The following is an 18911-nucleotide window of genomic DNA, read 5'->3' on the forward strand; positions in this document are numbered from 1 at the left end:
ATATTTTTGGGTTTTTTTTTTTTTTTTTTTTTTTTAAATTATTTTTATATTTTTTATTTTTGGTTTTTTTTTAAATAATGTTTAAATTGACCGAATAATTCGGTTTAATTCGGATTCGGTCCGAATTATTCGCGATTTATATTCATTTTTGAAAAAGTCACAAATTTTAAAGAAATTTATTTTTAATTCGGATTCGGTCCGAATTTTTGATAAAATTCTTTAAAATTCGGTTCGGCCGAATAATTCGCGAATTATTCGGCCGAATTGATAACACTGGTTCTGTGACCATGGAAAGGTTGCAATGCTTTGCCAGCGAGAATGGAGACCCAAATCACTGGTAACTTTTTCAGCTGAGTATGATCCAAAGGCTGTTGATGAACCTTCTAAGTTTGGTCTTGCCTTAGCCTTGAAGCCGTGAGATTGCTGTCACCTCTTCCATACAAATGATTGATTTTTCATAGTTTGAACATGATAATTTTTTTTAAACATAGCGGGATTATGTTTCGCCCAAATTATTTTCAGAATTCAAGGATTTATTGGGTTTTGTTTTTTTTTTGTTTTGGTAAATAGTGAAGATGTAAGTTGAATCTAGTTTTGAAGGAAGCTCATATGATCATATGGAAAGAAAATATTTCTATAACCTCAATTTGAAACTATTATTGGTTGTTATTGATTCATGGTGCAATATTATGTTTTAGATTGATGAATCAATTTTTTCACTCACTTTGTTTTGCAGCCAACAATTATTTCTGCTCATTTTAGTTTGGTTAGTGCACATGCTGTCCACGGAATTTTCTAACCATGGATGATTTTCAGGCCAATGTTATTTTTCTTTGTCTCAAAATAATATATTGAAAATTTGTTTGAAAAGTTTATTCTTCTTGAGAAGTGACCACTGGAGACAGGGAGAGAGCCTAATGCATTTTGGGACTTCAAATTGTTGGGTAGGTGTAACCACCACTGCCAAAATTGATCAATTGTGACAAAGAGACTTCCCTTAGGCCGGTTTTATTCATCACATAGAGAGGAAGGACGAGGCATACGCATACCTTGGAGAAATTTTAACAAAATGTCTCCAACAGTGAGGACTTTATCAGTACATTTCCAAGCAATTAAGGAAACACGAGGGAAGAGACTTTTTGAAGAGGTAGGCTGCGTTTGGCTAGGGGAAATTGAAGAGAAGTGAAAATTCCAAATCTAGAATAGAAACTTTTGTAATTGTTTCCCTATATATGATTGTATAAACTAATTAATTTTCTTACCATATTTAGAATTATTATTTTTTTTTTGGGGGGGGGGGCGTGGTAGGGTCTTATAATGATTTTTTAGATATAAGCTATATAATACTTTTTGAAAATCCATGATTTGATGCAAAGTAAAGTACATAAGATCACCAAATATAGAGTATTTGAAACGTGATATACAAATAGCCCAGGGTAATGATTCTCTTTAATTATGTTAAGAACTTATCATCACAATACCACCTCAATTTTTTCCCTTCGCACCACGAGTACGAGAAATCCTTAATGGACAAAGTAAATTCAACAGCAATCATAAGTGACCGCAAATATCTCTCTTATATTTCATCCCCTATTTAAATATCCATTATTATGATACTATTGTTAAATGCTTCCCTCAGATATTTGAAACAAATTTGTTTGGAATTATGCGCACCCCGCAACCAATCAAAACCCATGGACACTTACTCTCTTGAGCCATGGTAATGCAACCGGGTGACAACCACTAGTAACTTGTGGATTTGCCCGGCTCATTACATTGAAGGACTACAAACCATTGGAAGAGTTAAGATGTGTATTTTGCCATTGAAGAGAAATTTCCCGAATCTTATTAGTGAAATGTGCCAAGAGGTGAGGCCCACACACTGAAAACACCTTGGGACGGCCCGACTCAACTCAAGGACCCATTTCCACACAATGGGGACCAATTCAACCTTCACCAGCTGATGGCCATCAGCCGGTGAACACCCCACGATGAGTCACAAGCCATATTTGGGTTATTTTGCCGTGGGGGCCGAGACCTCGCACCCATGCACCCCAAACTCATCCACATTGTTGGAACGACATATTTGGAAGTTGATTAATGTGGCGGGACTTCCCGAGGCGGGCTTATTAGTGTCGAGTGACGGAATAACCCAACAATGAGTGAAAACTCATTATTTTCCCAAATAGCCCTTAGGCAACTTAAGTGGCTATAAATAGAACTTCTTGCCCATTCATTTCACTCCTACCAACTCAAGAGCAAGGAGAGCAAGAAAGAAGAAGAAGAAGAAGAAGGGGAAGGAGAGAAAGGGGAGGAGGAAGAAGGGAGGAGCAAGAGGATCACCTACCAAGCTAAGTGAGTTCTCTCTCTTTAAATGCAATATAGTTATCTCTCTCTCTCTCTCTCTCTCTCTCTCTCCTACCCCAATTTCTTAACCTAGGCTAGTTTGGGAAACTAACCGAAATCCCCCTTCCCACCTACCTATTCAACTAAATAAGTGGGGGGATTTTGATATATGGGACTTAACCTAGCTACTTAAACACTCACATTGAGTGTGGGAAACCTCCCATATGAAAAGTCCCAAATTTGGCAACCCAAAACCCTAGAATTTGGGAATTTGCCCAAATCCTCTATGACCTAATATCCTAACCTAATCCTAGGTTGGGAAAATGATGTCTTACACCTAAACTAAGGTTGGAATGGTCACAATTCCATATGAAACCTCCATCCAAAACCCTAATTTGGGGTAACTAAATCCTAAAACAAAGGGTTTCCCCAAACTCTCTACATTTCACCATTTAAACCCAAAATTGGGTTGGGGAAAATGAAACTAAACATAGGAATGGTGGCTTGGGATGATCACATGGGCTATGGGTGGTCACTACATGAACCTCCACCAAAATTCGCCAAAATTAAGTAAACCTAGATTTGTAAAATGAGGGTTGGAACCTATTATGTGATTCTATATTGAACTAAATCACTAATTACACTAAACCCAAGCTAGGTGTGGTGTGTGAGAGTGTCCTACATACAAACCAACCTTAAAATCACAAAACCCAACTTGTAAACTATACAAAAGAGGGGGAAAAAAAAAAGAAGGAGAAATGGAGTTGGAGATGGCATTACACCTGAAACCACACACTCACACAAACATGCAAAGGGGCCATGTGGCATGTGGAGCAAATATGGGCAGTGAAACCCAGTTTTTGGCTTCATCGGCTAATGGTCACCAGATTAGCCAATGAAAAATAGACCATATGTTGGTGAACCTTGTGGTGGTAAATTTGGATTTTAACCCCCTCTCGAATTTATCCATCGGTGAACTCACCAACAGATGGGCATCCACTGGTGAACCATTCTGAGGGTGATTTTTAATTTTATTTTTGGCATGTCTCCTAAGGTCCCACTCCCCTATGGATGACTGAATCACCTTAAAAACACTATGTACCCTAGGGGTGGAACTGGGAAGTGACAGGAGCACGCGACACGAGACCATCAACTATCTACCATCGTCTAGGATTCAAGATGAGGGGATTTTGTGTGATGGAATGTTTATGTTATGATACATACATGGATGAACATGTCATTTGTATATTATAAATCGGTTCTTTAAGTGAATGTATATATTGCATAATAATATGAATTATGAATGTATGTGTGTGTGTGTGACTAGAATACAACATTTGTTGAGGTTGTGGGACATTCCAGTTACCGAGGTTGTGGGACATTCCGATACTGCATACCTAGTGTGTGTGTGTGTGTCTGTGTGTGTTGATAAATGGGATGCAACGTTGGCCGAGGTTGTGTGACATTCCGATTACCGAGATTATGGGACATTCTGGTACTGCATCCCCAAGCATGATCACTTTATACTTGTGATGTGACATAAATCATACTAGATTGCATTGGGCTAGAAAAAATGACCTTGGTACTACAACCCTTGCCAATAGGGGTTTATGTATTGGTTAATCCTACCGTCCAACGGACCGAGGCTGGGGAAGATTTCTGATGACCGAGGTGGGGGGTATTGACGTTGTGACAAACCCATCACACGATGTTTGATTCGGTGATGTGGTGTATATATGGGGGATTATAAATACGGGTTACTGGGTACCGAAGTAGCTATGTAGGGACCGGTATGCTCCTGATTCGCAACTAGCTTGTATCCTCGGGGACCAATAAAGGATGTTCGTGACTGGGGATACCACTTATGTTGCAATAGCACTAAGACCTAATATGGATTAAGAAATTTTTTATTAGATTGCATCGGGTTAGGAGAATAACCACCCTAATACTACAACCCTTGCCAATAGGGGTTTATGTATTGGCTAATCTCACCGTCCAACGGCTCGAGGTTGGAGATGATTTCAGGTTACCGAGTGGGGGGTACTGACGTTGTGACAAACCTATCACACGATGTTTGATTAAGAGATATGGTATATATGAGGGATTATTAATAGGGGCATACCGGGTACTGAAGTAGCCATGTAGGGACTGTTATGCTCCTAACTCGCAACTACCTTGTATCCTCGGGGACCGATAACAGACGTTCGTGACTGGGGATACCACCTATGTTGCAGTAGCTCTAATACCCACTATGAACTTAAAATCTGTTGATTTGACTTGTTTATTATGTTCAATCACAACACCCATCTCTGTGAAATGTAATTGAAAGAACCTTTAGTGTCTTGAAAAACAGGTTCCAAATTTTAAGGAATATGAAGGCCTATCATATTGAAGACCAAGCAAGAATTGTAGTGGCTTATTGTGGGTTCATAATTACATCAAAGAACAGAAAATTGAAGATAATTTATTCAATGAGTTTGGATGTGAACAAATTGTAAATGACCCTATGAATCCCGATCCTCAGGTGTTTCATGCTTCTACTTCTAATACATCTCAGAGACTATCAGCTAGACAGATGTCTTTAGTACACCTAACTATAGCAAATCAAATGACTATATAAAAGAAAATGGCTCTGATTCCATTAGGTGAACCATAATATGTGTAAGGATGTTGGTTATATTTTTTGTTAGTCTATGTATCGAGTAATTTAATTTAATTTTAGAGGTACTTACCTTCCATGTGGATGATGTTCTAGTATGTCTCTTTTTAAAGTTTTCAGGTTGTGGGTTTTGTGTGTGTGTGTGTGTGGATGTCTTTTTTTCTATTTGATAGTTTAAATATGACATGCAGTATTTGTGTTTGCCAGATATCTTCCAATGACACCATAATGGCTAGATGTGAATTTTGCAATGGATTATGCAATAAGTTCACAACAAAGCAAGGTCTTAATATTGGTAGATCATGCTTCAAATGCCCAAAATATAATATTTTTTCTCATGTGGATAGATGAATTTAGATTATGTGAATGAGGAGGAGGACAATGTAAGGTATGCGTCGCAAAGACTCAAGCAAACAATAGCCGTAGATTCTGGTGTTGCCCAAAATCAATAAGGGTATAAGTTTATCTTCGGAACTGATATATAATAGTATAACTATGGAAAATATTGTCCTAATACAGTTTAAAATAACTTTCAACTTTAAGATCGAGGTTGTAAAATTTTCAGATGAATTTGTGCTGATAGCAGTTCCGTTAGTACTTTTCATATCTCACATTCATCCGATTATACGGGAACCTCGAACATTGAAACTCATTCATCTTTATCATCTCCTTCATCTGATTTTGTAAAGGGATACTTACAAAGAGCAATACAAGGCGAGGAGGAGAAGAAAAGAATATTAAAAAGCGAGATTGAAGTCTGTGAGGAAAAGACAATGATATTTACAGATATCCTTGATGCAGTTAACAAGTTATACCTAAACAAAAGCGGCAAATTGTACATTGGAAAATACCTTTTGTTTAACTTATATGTATTATAAACATTTGATAGATTGAGAATGTAATAACTATATAATGTTTTAGATAACTTTGTAGTACTTAAAAAATGATGATGTATGGTAAAGTGTGCAAAATTTTTCAATTTGAAAAATGGTGTTGGACCACTGGGTTATGATTTCCAATTAAATCCCAAATTGGATGTTATAATATTTCAAACAATTTTTTTGGAAGAAACGTTTCCAAGAAACAGGTTTATCAAACACTCAAACATGCGTTTCTGTTCCCAGAAACGTGAAAATCTTAGAAACAACAGAAACGTTGTCAAACGGTGCGTAGACTGTGTCCATCAAGGATGCAAGCCTCGAAAATCCTAGCCGGAGGGATTAGGGTATTGAACTCGTTGGTAACCATGGTGACACCACCCATGCTTAATAATCAATTTTCTAAAATCAAGAAAATCATATGAAACCTGCAAGGATAATAAGAAGAAAGAAGATCGTCTTAATAGCTAGGGACTTTAATTGTGGAAGTTGAGTTGCTAAGTTATACTAGATGATGGTATTTATAGAATGAGGTTTAGGAACTGTTTAATGGGTCTTATAATTTAGAAAATAACCCTCATGGAGAGAGAGAGAGAGAGAGAGAGAGAGAGTCCATTTTGATTTTGATTTTGATTTTTTTTAATATAAAAAGATGGAATAAATAAGACATGATTACAATACGCAAAATTCATATCAATTTTCCACCTTTGATCTATCAGGAAAGCAATCCAAATCAAAGACAAATAGTCCTATAAAGAATCAGTCCAACCAATAATGAGGTCTTAATATTGAAAGCATTTCCACTCATTGCTTGCTCTTTAATATAACACACAACTCAGCCTGAATTGTATTCAATCCACACCCTACTAAAATCAAGATTCATTGCAGTTTTTAGCCCTTCAAAAAATATGAAAGAAGTCAGCCAAATAATTTGTTGTCACACCCATGTAAGATGAAAAACATCAAATTAACCGTTAATGACCTGAAAATACCTTTATCCCGAATGACCTGGATTACCAGAGAACATGAATATCTTATATTTTAGATTTAATATTTGAAGTAGCAAAGCTATAAATAATGCAACTTCTGATATCTATGTCCACCGGTCCATTAATTATCATTACATATGTAAGAAAATAAAAGCTTTATTAAAAAAAAAATGTTATCTTCTCCAATTTTTATTATGAAATTGATATTCTATAAGCCACACTTAGGTCAAGGACACAGTTAATAACTGGAACTGATAGGGTCTGGTTGCTATTTAGAAGAAAAAAAAAAAAAAAGGAACATCATCATCAGATATATCCTGAAGCTATTGTTAGATCAAAGTGGCAAAAACAATCTTGAAAAGTGATAAAATATATATATATATATATATAATTAACTTAAGGTTAGTGGCTCAAACAATCTTGAAAGGTGATAAAAAAATAAATAAATAAATAAATTAAGGTTAGCTTCTATCATTCTCCTATAACTGCTTTGAAATTACTCAAATTGTTATACCCAAAACAAATCTCTCTATCTATCTCTCACTGTCACTCACTCTCCCTTTCATTAAATAACTCTAATTGGATTTGATTCGATCATCCATCTTATCATTGTGGGAAATGCACCCTAGCGTCGTAGCATTCTGTCTCCCAAAGTAATAAAACAAATAAACACGTATAAATAAATAATAACAAAGGGAAAAGGCTACGTGGAATAAAAACATAGATGGGTTCTAGAATTACCTCAAAGATGTTTTTCACGCGATATAATAGATTTGGTTGTCATCCGCGTCGTCCCTTGCATTTACCATGATGATCAAAGCTTTGGGAAGATATCGCAGCCAGCATCGGCCAAAAAATGACATTGTAGAGGATCTTGATCCCAATGAGGAGGATGTGCACGAGCATCTTCAACTTGGGTTAACATGATCTTTCCGCACCTGTTATGTCTTGACACAGATACATACTATCAGATAAATTATTTCTATTAAATTCTAGAAAGTTCTCTTAATTTTGGTTTGCATGAAGAAGAATCCATATATCTATCAATGAATCCATTTAACTAATCAGTGATTTAATGCATAAAATTTTGTTTCCACTTTGCATACTTCAGTTATTCAAGGTGACACTTGGATGCATGTGTTAATGCGTCACTGGTGACTCCTATCCATCCTAGAAATTTGAAACCATACCAAAACAGTACGACTGTGTGAGATGAATCTGCGCCATTTTTTAACCAAGATTCATTTGAATTCAAATCCGTGATGGGCCTGACTGTTGTTGAAGTCACTTACCCACAGCTTAAAGCGGATGATGTTCTGCTCTGCTCTTGGCCATATAAATAATGCCCATGAATTCTCCATTAAGAGTTTGGTAGCTTACCAAAGAGAGGGAAAATTGGTGCAATCAAAACAGAGGTGGAACCAACTATGAGAGATAGGGAAGCTGAGAAGAATCACCCAGGTGGTGAGGTGGTCACTACTATACCTGTTCTCACCCCATTCAAGATGGGAAAGTTTCAACTTTCACACAGATTTGTCACATTATCCATTTGTGTCTTATTTTTTCTGGTTTTCTTGGACTGGGAGGAGCTTGGATTTGCTTGAAGTTATTGTTGTTGTTTTATTTCTATTATACGGAAAAGGCTGGGTACACTGCCAGTGTATCTTAAGCTTGCGTTTATCTCTCTTTTTCCCTTGAAATAACCTCATGCCCTCCTATATGATATCCCATCTAGTAAAGTTTTCCTTCTCACCACTCAAATGTCAATATTGATTAATATTGACATTTCCCTATAAGATTTTCAATTAGGTGGGCTAACATAGTCAAAGATTTGTTTTCAAAACCGGTTTAGTAGTGTTGACTAAAGATGAAGTAAACAGAAATAATCCAATATTATTGGTAAGTGATATCTATAGAGATATTGGATTCTATTAGCACATCTTAATGGTATGAAATATTTATTACTATGTGTGGATCTAAGGTATTGTTTCCTTAATGGGGAGGAAACCCTCATTTTATTGCAGGGTTGGTCCCTACCCTCACCCCTATATATAGTTATCACTGACCCATTAAGTGAAGCTAATGACCTAAAACAAAAGGGAAAGAAGGTAGACCAGACCAACATTGATCGTGTTGTACGAGGAGCATACAAGAAGACTTTGAGGAGTTCTTATTCTTCAGTCATAGATTCAGGTATGCCTAATGTGTTGTTTTTGAAGTGTTTGTCGTGCATGCTTATCGATCTTCATGAATCGTTTCACATTTATTTTCTATTAATGGTATCAGAGTCTCGTTCATGAAAAATCGATCGACTGTACCACCAGTAATAAAAATCAATTTCTTCTCCTTGGGTCATTTTGTTTTGAAGAAACGAGAAAAGTAATATATTATATATTATTATTAAAAGACAAAAACTTGCAAAGTTAAATTAAAAAAAAAAAATTACTTTTTCCCTTGATTTGTCTTTTGGAGAACCGTACAAACTTCTTTTTTTTATTGTTAAAAAAAAGGTGACAAAAAAAGATGAGTACGGTTTAGTTGTCTTTTAAAAAAAAAAGGTTTTACTTTTTACAGATTGTTTCTCTTTTGAGAAACCGTGTTTCTCTTTTGAGAAACAGATTGTTTCTCTTTTGAGAAACCGTGTTTCTCTTTTGAGAAACCGTGTTTCTCTTTTGAGAAATTGTACAAAAAATTTATATTTTTTTATTAAATAAAAATAAAATAAAAATGTGTCATGAGTTTTAATTGGTTTACTCATAACAGAACCACAAAGCATAATTATTTACAGAATTAGGACAACTTTTGGAAATTTCAACTTTATTGTTTGAGTTCACATCTGCATAAATTGTTTCTGTTATCCGCTTGTCTAGATGCTCAATCAATAGATATTGCATATAGACACTGTTAATAAAGATCATACTTGGATTGCTTTTATTTAAATGATTAAAGGAGATTAGATCTTGAAAAGTCCTTAACTTCCTTATACGATTTGTAAAGGATAAAGTTTTTTTCGTATTCTTTCTGTATTCTATTTTCTTATTAAGTATTGAACCAATGGTAAGATGAATCAAACCGGTTCAAATAGGATAAACCAGTTTGGGATGGGCCAAGCAGATTGGGTCACTCGGTTGACAGGATAGTTTTGAACATGGTCTTGATCCTTGGTTCATGTTTAAGGAAAAAAAAAAAAAAATGGTCAACCTACATCTCACGAGGGCTAAAGAGAAGGAAGGTAGGAAATGATGCACAAGTTATATAGGGTTTTGTTATATCATGTAAGTGCTTTTACTTTAACACCCATATTTCTTTAGTCATAGTTTAGTTAAAAGCTTGGGCTGGACCATAGTTGCTTTTATTTAAAAGAATAATGGGCTTTGGCTCATTAACAGTTGTAAATAAATTAAAACCCATCAAAGGCTTTAAAGGCTTGTTTGGATTTTGGTGGTTTTTTTTTTTTTTTTTTTTTTTTTTTTTTTTGAGTTTTAATTTAAACCACTTTAAACGTCAATTTAAGAGTTGTTTAAAACTAAATTGAAATCTGTTTCTTTTTAGCGTTGGATTCATTGTTTTGGTCCATATTTATTGGTCTAATTTGTTCTATGACATGTTTATATGAATTTTTCTATTATATATGTATTTGATTATAGAACCAAGATGCTATTGATTAATGTGTTGAAGATTGACTATGTTATTGATATTGTGAAGGACTTTATCATTTGAAATGATCTTATATGTTAATGGTCAATTTTCACATAATGTCTAATACGGTTTTTTTTTTTAGATTTAAAACAATTATATTGAGACTCCCAAGGTGTTGTGAATAATAAAATACCATTAATCTTCATGATATTACTTTATCATGTACTTGGGATGTTGTGGATAATTATTTAACTGGTCAAACCAGTGGGAGGATGTAATTATGTACTCTGAAACTTGGGATGTTGTAGATAATTATTTAACTGGTCAAACCAGTGGGAGGATGTAATTATGTACTCTGAAATGTTGTTTATAGTTCAACCAGTGGATGTATGTTCAATATACTGGATTGAATTTAAAACAAGAAAAATGAGACATATATTTTGTGTTCCATAACTGTTTTGAAACAACTATAGTGTTTTTATCTTTATTCTATAACGGCTTTAGAATTGTATTTCTGTTTATGCATGTTTTTGCACTGGTTTATCATTACCATGATATTAAAAAATATGAAAAAAAAATTCATTTATGAATGACGTAAGTAGAAAATTAATATCATTTTGTGCTTGCATGCATATTTGGAACACCCTATGATGAATAAATATATTATAATTAAATTGGGTGTAAGTTTCTGCACATGATTAGCTGCATAACACATTTCTAGGGAACCATGAAAGGGTGATGTGGATTCCACCAAAGTGACGTATCTTATTCTTTCATGGTTTTCCTTAGGACAGTATAGTAGGTGACATTTGTCTAAAGATGATGTTATCAAAGTTAAAGAAAATAACAGTAACACAAGGTTTCTGATCCCAAAGATGAGAGGATCTCAAAAGTTATTATTCTTTTCACAGTTAATATAAGAAAATGAGAGGACCAGTGTATTCATGTCCCAAAGAATAAGGATGCAGTTTTAGTTATAACTCTTAAGTGATATAGTTATTACAGTGAATGCACGTAAATCTCACCAAGTTGATTTTTGTTATTTTTGTGGTCTATTTAAATGGGCTTTAATGAAAATTCTTTATTGGTAGAGTTGACATCTTAAAGATTAATATTAATGATGATATATATACTCACATTTGAGATGTTATGACATAAGATCATCCTACGTTACTTATACATATTGATGATTTATTAATTATTTTCATCATAGTTTTAATGAAATCCAGTTTTGAATCAAACTGATTGGATAGACCATAAACAGTTTATGCAAGTGAAATAAAAAATCGTTTCATTTTAGTTTATTGAAATGATTTCTAAAATCTATTTATGTTGACTATTTTGACCATGTTTGTTCAAGCCAACAGTTAGATTCAGTTATAATATGAATTGATTTTGACTCATATAACTGATATTTTTAATGTGTCATCTGGTTTTCACTCTTTTGTATTAGTGGGAGAATAAATTATTATCCTATTGAGGGTGATAGATACATTATACATGTTTCAGCATGCACTATACTAACCGTGTTCATGAATTTTAAGCAAACTTGGGGTATTTCGATATTTTCTTTGATACTATGTTTATCATCCGTGATATCCGGTTTGGTCACGAGGCACTTAGTTATGAATTTTGACATTCTATTATGATTCAAAATGTTATAAGTGCATTATTTGAAGTAATATTTATTTGAACTTGTATGTCCTATGTGAACTTATGATAATGTGTGATTTTATTAAAAAAAATCAAAATAAAATAGATATATATAAGTACTTGAATGATTTAAATGAGCCCATTGAAGTTTTAGTGGCTTATGGTATAAAGTCTATGAAATTGTTTATACTTACTATGGATTTAAGCTCACATTACTTTCATTTGTAAGGACTATTGTTATTTTGGCCTATAAATTATTTGATTCATGTGCTCTATTAGTTAATGATTTTTTTTTATTTAAATAAATTATAGTTCTTTATTGTGATTGACTTTAAAGTTTATAGGCTAATATTTGTGTTGGATATTAAAGTCATTTAGGTTAAAAGTTCATATTTGTATACAATTTTGTATATCTAATGAATTATGGATAAAGTAACATATTTCATGTTTTTTTTTGTTATCATAAATAAATGTTATGAACTTTCACATTTAGCATATTATCATTATAGAAAATGTCATATTTAGATTTTTTATTTATTTATGGTAATAGCTAGAAGTATGAAACTGTCATACTAAGAATGTACTCACTTTGATAACTGTTAAATTATGATGTTATCATATTGACTATTAGGGTTTATAATGGGTTGATTTTGTAGGCTTATGTTGAATATTTTATTAATTAAATACTGAAATAGCTCATCTTGTTGTTTGCATCCAAAATCTAAACCCACGGGCATTTAGTAGCAATCAAAGTCTATAGGTTTTCATAATTTTAGTGATTACGCTTCCACTTAGTGGGCTAGTTAATGAGATTATAAAATTACTATTAACTATTCAGGATGGGTTGTAGTCAAGGAGACCATATGACGAATGATATGCTCTTGCCATCATAGGTGAGTCTTCATTTGGTCGGTTTTGCTTAATAGTGTGAGGGTGACATTTTGGGCTTCATAGCTTTGGAGGTTCTTGTCTTGCCACCACAGGTGACGGAATCTTCAGAGTGGTGTTGTTTTGAGTGTCTCGCTTTGCATGTGAAAGATTTCACTACGTGTTGGGCGATCTTGCCACCACAGGTGTGACCTCGATGAAGTCGGATCTTTCCCCAGTTTCTATTTTTCTACAGTTATTGAAAACAATACTGGGATAAATCTAATTAATAACCTAATTAGTAAGATATAATTATATTATTGGAAAATTTAATATGCCTTCTGTTCTTGCATATTGTATATTTTGGTAAATATGTATGATTATATTTGTCAACTTTGACTTCTCAGCTATTTTCTGTTAAAAATTTTGAATGGTTCTAATTTTAAGGAATGAAACTAATCCTTTAATATTTCTCTGACTATTATGATAATATATTTTAATCTTGAATTGATGAGCCTCCTAAGCCAGTGATTGTTAATTATGTTCAAGCTAAGGTTCTTTATGAAAATGGGAGGAATCGAATATGTCTATCTAAAGATCAGTGGGAGTAAACTCATGAATCATAAATTTTTATAAAACTACATTATTACAGATTGTTGACTCTATATTTAAACCATTGAGGATGTTCTGTAACAACTCCGCTGCGGTTCGTTTCTCTCATAACCGTAAAAGTACTTCAGACCCTAAACACATTGACATTAAGTAATTTTTTGTCAAAGAGAAAGTTCAAGAGTCACAGATTACAATGGAACAGATTGCTATAGAAAACATGATTGCAAATCCTCTTACTAAGGGCTTGACTCCAAAAGTCTTTCAAGTGCATGTCACTAATATGGGACTTGTTAGTTATTTTTATGTATTTTACTAGTGGAAGTTTTGCTTAATATGTTCAGTTCCATTTGAGTTTCAATTTATTTTATGTATATGATGCATTATTATTATTCTCAAGAATACATATGCATTTTTATTATGGCCATTTATTTATATGTATACTCTTATTTATTTGCCTCCTACAGAAAATTGAGGTTATATGTGGTGTATTTACTTCATTCGGTATCTGAGGTTCCAGTCAATGCACACACATCCAGTCCCTAGCAAAGCCTTGTTTGATTGAGGTCTAGTGCTAGTGTTGTGGGACATCCAGACCCAATCCCAATGAGCTTCTTTGATTGAAGCTTGAGCGTTTGGGAGATGCTTGTAGTTAATAAGACCTTTGGTATCTGTCTCATAGGGCTCATTTGGTTTTCGAGCCAGGATCAATTTGGAAATAGACATGATGATCACTATTGTATGTTATTTTCATACCACACTTTCATACTGTTCAACCCAAGTCGGTGATGTTATGAGCACTTTGACGTGTGTGGTCTCATAGCGCTTTAGATGTGATGATCAATACGGTTGGGTGTTTGTAATTCTCATTCGGACCAAGACATTTGGTTTAAGGTGCACTCCATTTGACACTGTTTTGTTTGTGGCCACATTCAGTTTATCTAAACCAGGGAGTCGTTTTAAATAAATTTTAAAATCTAAAACTTGTGACATATGCTGCTCAAGTGGGAGATTGTAAAATTTTCAATTAGGTGGGGTAGCATAATCAAAGATTTATTTTCAAAACCGATTTAATGGTGTTGACTAAAGATGAAGTAAGCAGAAAGAATCCAATATTATTGGTAAGTGATCTCTATAGAGATATTGGATTTTATTAGCACACCTTAATGGTATGAAATATTTATTACTATGTGTGGACCTAAGGTATTGTTTCCTTAATGGGGAGGAAACCCTCATTTTATTGCAGGGTTGGTCCCTACCCTCACCCCTATATATAGTAATCACTGACCCATTAAGTGAGGCTAATGACCTAAAGCAAAAGGGAAAGAGAGTAAACCAGACCAACATTGATCGTGTTGTACAAGGAGCATACAAGAAGACTTTAAGGAGTTCTTATTCTTCAGCTATGGATTCAGGTATGCCTAAAACGTGTTGTTTTTGTAGTGCATGCTTATCGATCTTCATGAATCGTTTCGCATTTATTTTCTATCATTCCCTTGTACGAATATTTGAATATTTTTTTTTTACTGTTTCAGTAGTCTCATCCAAGTATGTTAAAGAAATTCCCTTCTCACCACTCAGATATCAATACTAAGTAATATTGGCAATTTCCTGTACGAATGTCGAATTTTTCTCACTGTTCCAGTAATTCCATCCAAGTACGAGAATCCAGTAGTCATTTTTTAAGTTTAATTCTGAACATGGAGTGTTTTAAATCTCATTCATTTGCTAGAGCAAGGTTTTTCTGAAAAAAATATGAGTTTCTTGGAATATAATCCTTGATACTGAAACTTGTATTACAGTTTGATATTATTAGAGTACACATATATATCTAGATTTCCTTCCAAGAAACTACTAACTCATCTAGATTGCTGACCTGCATGTTCTTAACTAAGAAACTACAAAGTCATCTAGATTGCTGTTCTAATTACTAGATATTTTGGATAAATGCCTTTGACCAGTAAGGATCCATCCCTGATTTCTCACTTGTGTCTACTATTTAGGCATAATGCCGTCACCTATCGCCACTAAGAAACTGAAAGAAATCAAAGAAACCGAACAAAAGGGGGCAAAGTGAGGAAAAACAGATTGTAGAATAGAAGATTTGAAACAAAGGGAAAACTAAAGAGAAAAAGAGAAATTCAACCAAAAAAGACTCGCTTCCCTTTGCCCTTCCCTTTGTTTGAAAGAAAATGAGGGTCTAGACAAAATAGATGAAAAAGAAGAGATCCGAGTGAATGGAAACGAAAAAATAAAGGATGAATTCTACTCCTACCAATGACGAACTGTGTTATTTGGTTTTATTCTTATTTCGAAATTGACATTTTCTACTCATCTATATTCTCAACTTTCAGAGTGGTTTTGGCACCATTGGCAAGAGAGAGGTCTTTCAACAACATCCCTCAACCACATGCCATTCTATATTACTCCCAAAGAACCACCAAAGTGGGGTTGCTCATAGGTGAAGCCACAATTATTTCTGAAACTGCTCAAGGAAGGTAAAACAGCATATTGTTCAATTTTTTCATTCTAAAAGTTTAAAAATCATTTTTTTTTCTTAGTTAATTTTTTTTTTCCTGTTAATTGTAGTCGCCCAAATTCTCCCGGTATTTGGACAAAAGAGCAGGTAGAAGCCTGGAAACCTATGGTGGATGCTGTGCATGCAAAGGGTAGTATCTTCTTTTGCCAGATTTGGCATGCTGGAAGGGTGTCTAACTATGGTGTGCTCTTGACCATATACCCTTTCTTATTTAATTTTTGGTTATTTTTAATATTAAGGATGCTTGTTCTGTTATTGTTCTCATCCAATTTTTCCAACCCAGTCCCTCTATACAGATTATCAGCCAAATGGGCAGGCTCCCGTCTCATCCACAGACAAACCACCAAAGCCAATGGCAAACCCCCATGGTCCTGATGTAACAGAGTTCACACCTCCAAGAAGATTAAAGACGCATGAAATCCCTCAAATCATCAATAATTTCAGAATTGCTGCTAGAAATGCTATAGAAGCTGGTAAAGTTTCAAAACAAATTTAGTTTTGAGCAAAATGTGAAAATGTTATTAAAGATTGAGAAGTTTAGACTTTATGAAAAGGTTATTGGCCAAATTTAAATAATCAAAATCTATTTAAGGGGAAGCATTGTTTGATAATTATAAACAATTCTTCCAATATGTCAAAGAAAATAAATTTTAGAGTGAGATATGTGCTTCTTATAAGAATAGCCACACTTCTTTCATTAGCATTTGGAGATATTTTCTTTTATTTGGAGATCAGATAGCAGAATCTTCCAATAGGGGGCTCTGAATATTTAATGAGGAGAGAGAGTGTTAATCTTTGTAAGAGGGTGTGTACTATTAGCAGTGTGCCCTTCCTTTTCCCTTTTAATGTATGTCTTGAAATTTTAATAATTAAGGCTGCGTTTGTTAGTCATCAAGAAAAATATTTCTGACGTTTTTCCGTTTTATGGGAACAAAAAACAAGGAATAAAACGTTTGGTGTCAACTTAGTGTTTTTTTTGTTCTTTTGAAAAAAAAAAAAAAAAAAAAAGGCTAGAAATTTTTGGTTTCGTTCTAAATACAGAAAAAAATGAACTAGGGTAATCATTTCTAAAATAGGTTCACCGAACACCATTTTTTAATTTTAAAACGGCATTTTGACACAGAAAATGAAAATTATGTTTTTGACACGAAACGTCGTTTCTGGAACTGAATGACTACCAAACGCAGCTTGAGTCATTGGAACCATAGTGGTTCACATTTTGTGGGTTGTATCTTTCTTCATGGCTAATCCTTTAAGCATATACTTTTAATAACACTAATTTTCATATCTTGCTTAAATTCTTCTTTGACTGTAGGCTTTGATGGAGTTGAGATCCATGGGGCTCATGGCCTCCTACTTGATCAGTTCATGAAAGACCAAGTAAATGACCGAACAGATGAATATGGTGGGAGCTTAAGAAATCGTTGCCGATTTCCTCTAAAAGTAGTTAAGGCTGTTGTTGATGAGAAAGAGCTGATAAAGTTGGGATTAGGCTCTCACCTTTTGCTGATTATTATGGTTCTGGAGACTCAAACCCAGAAGCTCTTGGCCTTTTTATGGCTGAATCCCTTAACAGAAACAGGATTCTCTATTGCCACATGGTAGAGCCAAGGATGATTACAGTTGGGGAAAAGGCTGAAACTCCCCACAGTCTTCTACCCATGAGAAGGGCTTTCAATGGCACTTTTATTGCAGCTGGGGGCTATGATAGGGAAGATGGGAACAGAGAAATTGTTACTAACTACTCAGATCTTGTGGCTTATGGTCGCTTGTTCTTAGCCAATCCAGATTTGCCAAGGAGGTTTGAGCTTAATGCTCCTCTTAACAAGCACAATAGAGCAACAATATACCTACCTGATCCCGTAATCGTCGGTTACACTGATTATCCATTTCTTGATTCTAAGACTCCAAATTCAGAAATGTAAGAGAAGTTCAGTTATCATGTTACAAGCTAAGCATTTGAAGAGAGTTTGATAGTTTTGTTGTTGGCTTTGTGTTTTTTCATCCTTGTAATAGAATCATTATGGATTGTATAAGTGAAGACATTTTTAATCTAATGACCATGACCCCCCCGTAGCTTGCAGTTTGGATGCCAAGCTCCCAACATATATATCCCTAACAGTGGCATACTGCTCCTATTCCCCCCCCCCCAATATATTTTTTTTGCAAACAGTACACCCCACATTTCATTTTTTATTTTTTTTTACAGTTGAACAGGTTAGAGAAAAAAAATGGAAATCCAGAGAAGGAAATGAGGAAAAATTCTAGAAAAAAAATAGAGGAAACCTTAGTTTTTTTTTTTTTTGGCTAAAGATCAGAAAATTGTGTTAAAAATGAAATAATGAAAACTTACAGAACCACTTTAGAACCCTGCTTCACTTTCAGTATGACCATCAGCAAAACAGAGCTCCAAAGCAAAAAATAGAGAATTTACAGAACCACTTTACAACCCTACTTCACCTTCGGCTTGGCTATCAGCAAAACAGAGCTCCAAAGCAAAAGAAATTACATAAACCTATAACGAGGTTTATGCTGTAAATCCCATTCCAAATCAAAAGAAATAAAAGCTGGAGTAGAATCCCAGGTAGATGAACATCGAGTTACTGTTGCGTGTTTTACTAGTCTGTCCACCACAGTATTTCTTTCATAGTAGTAGTGAACAATACTCCAAGAGATATTATTTATTAGTCTTTGAAATGCCACCAATTCTGCTTAAAGCACCAAAGAATGGC

General features: G+C 34.3%; 1 pseudogene; it reads left to right on the forward strand.

Moving 5' to 3' along the window:
* Positions 1-18114, forward strand: part of LOC122064394 — a 25114-nt pseudogene extending 7000 nt beyond the window's left edge.
* Positions 18115-18911: the final 797 nt, after the last annotated feature.

Source organism: Macadamia integrifolia, chromosome 2 (genome assembly GCF_013358625.1).
Source record: "Macadamia integrifolia cultivar HAES 741 chromosome 2, SCU_Mint_v3, whole genome shotgun sequence".
In the NCBI taxonomy this organism is placed as follows: Eukaryota; Viridiplantae; Streptophyta; class Magnoliopsida; order Proteales; family Proteaceae; genus Macadamia; species Macadamia integrifolia.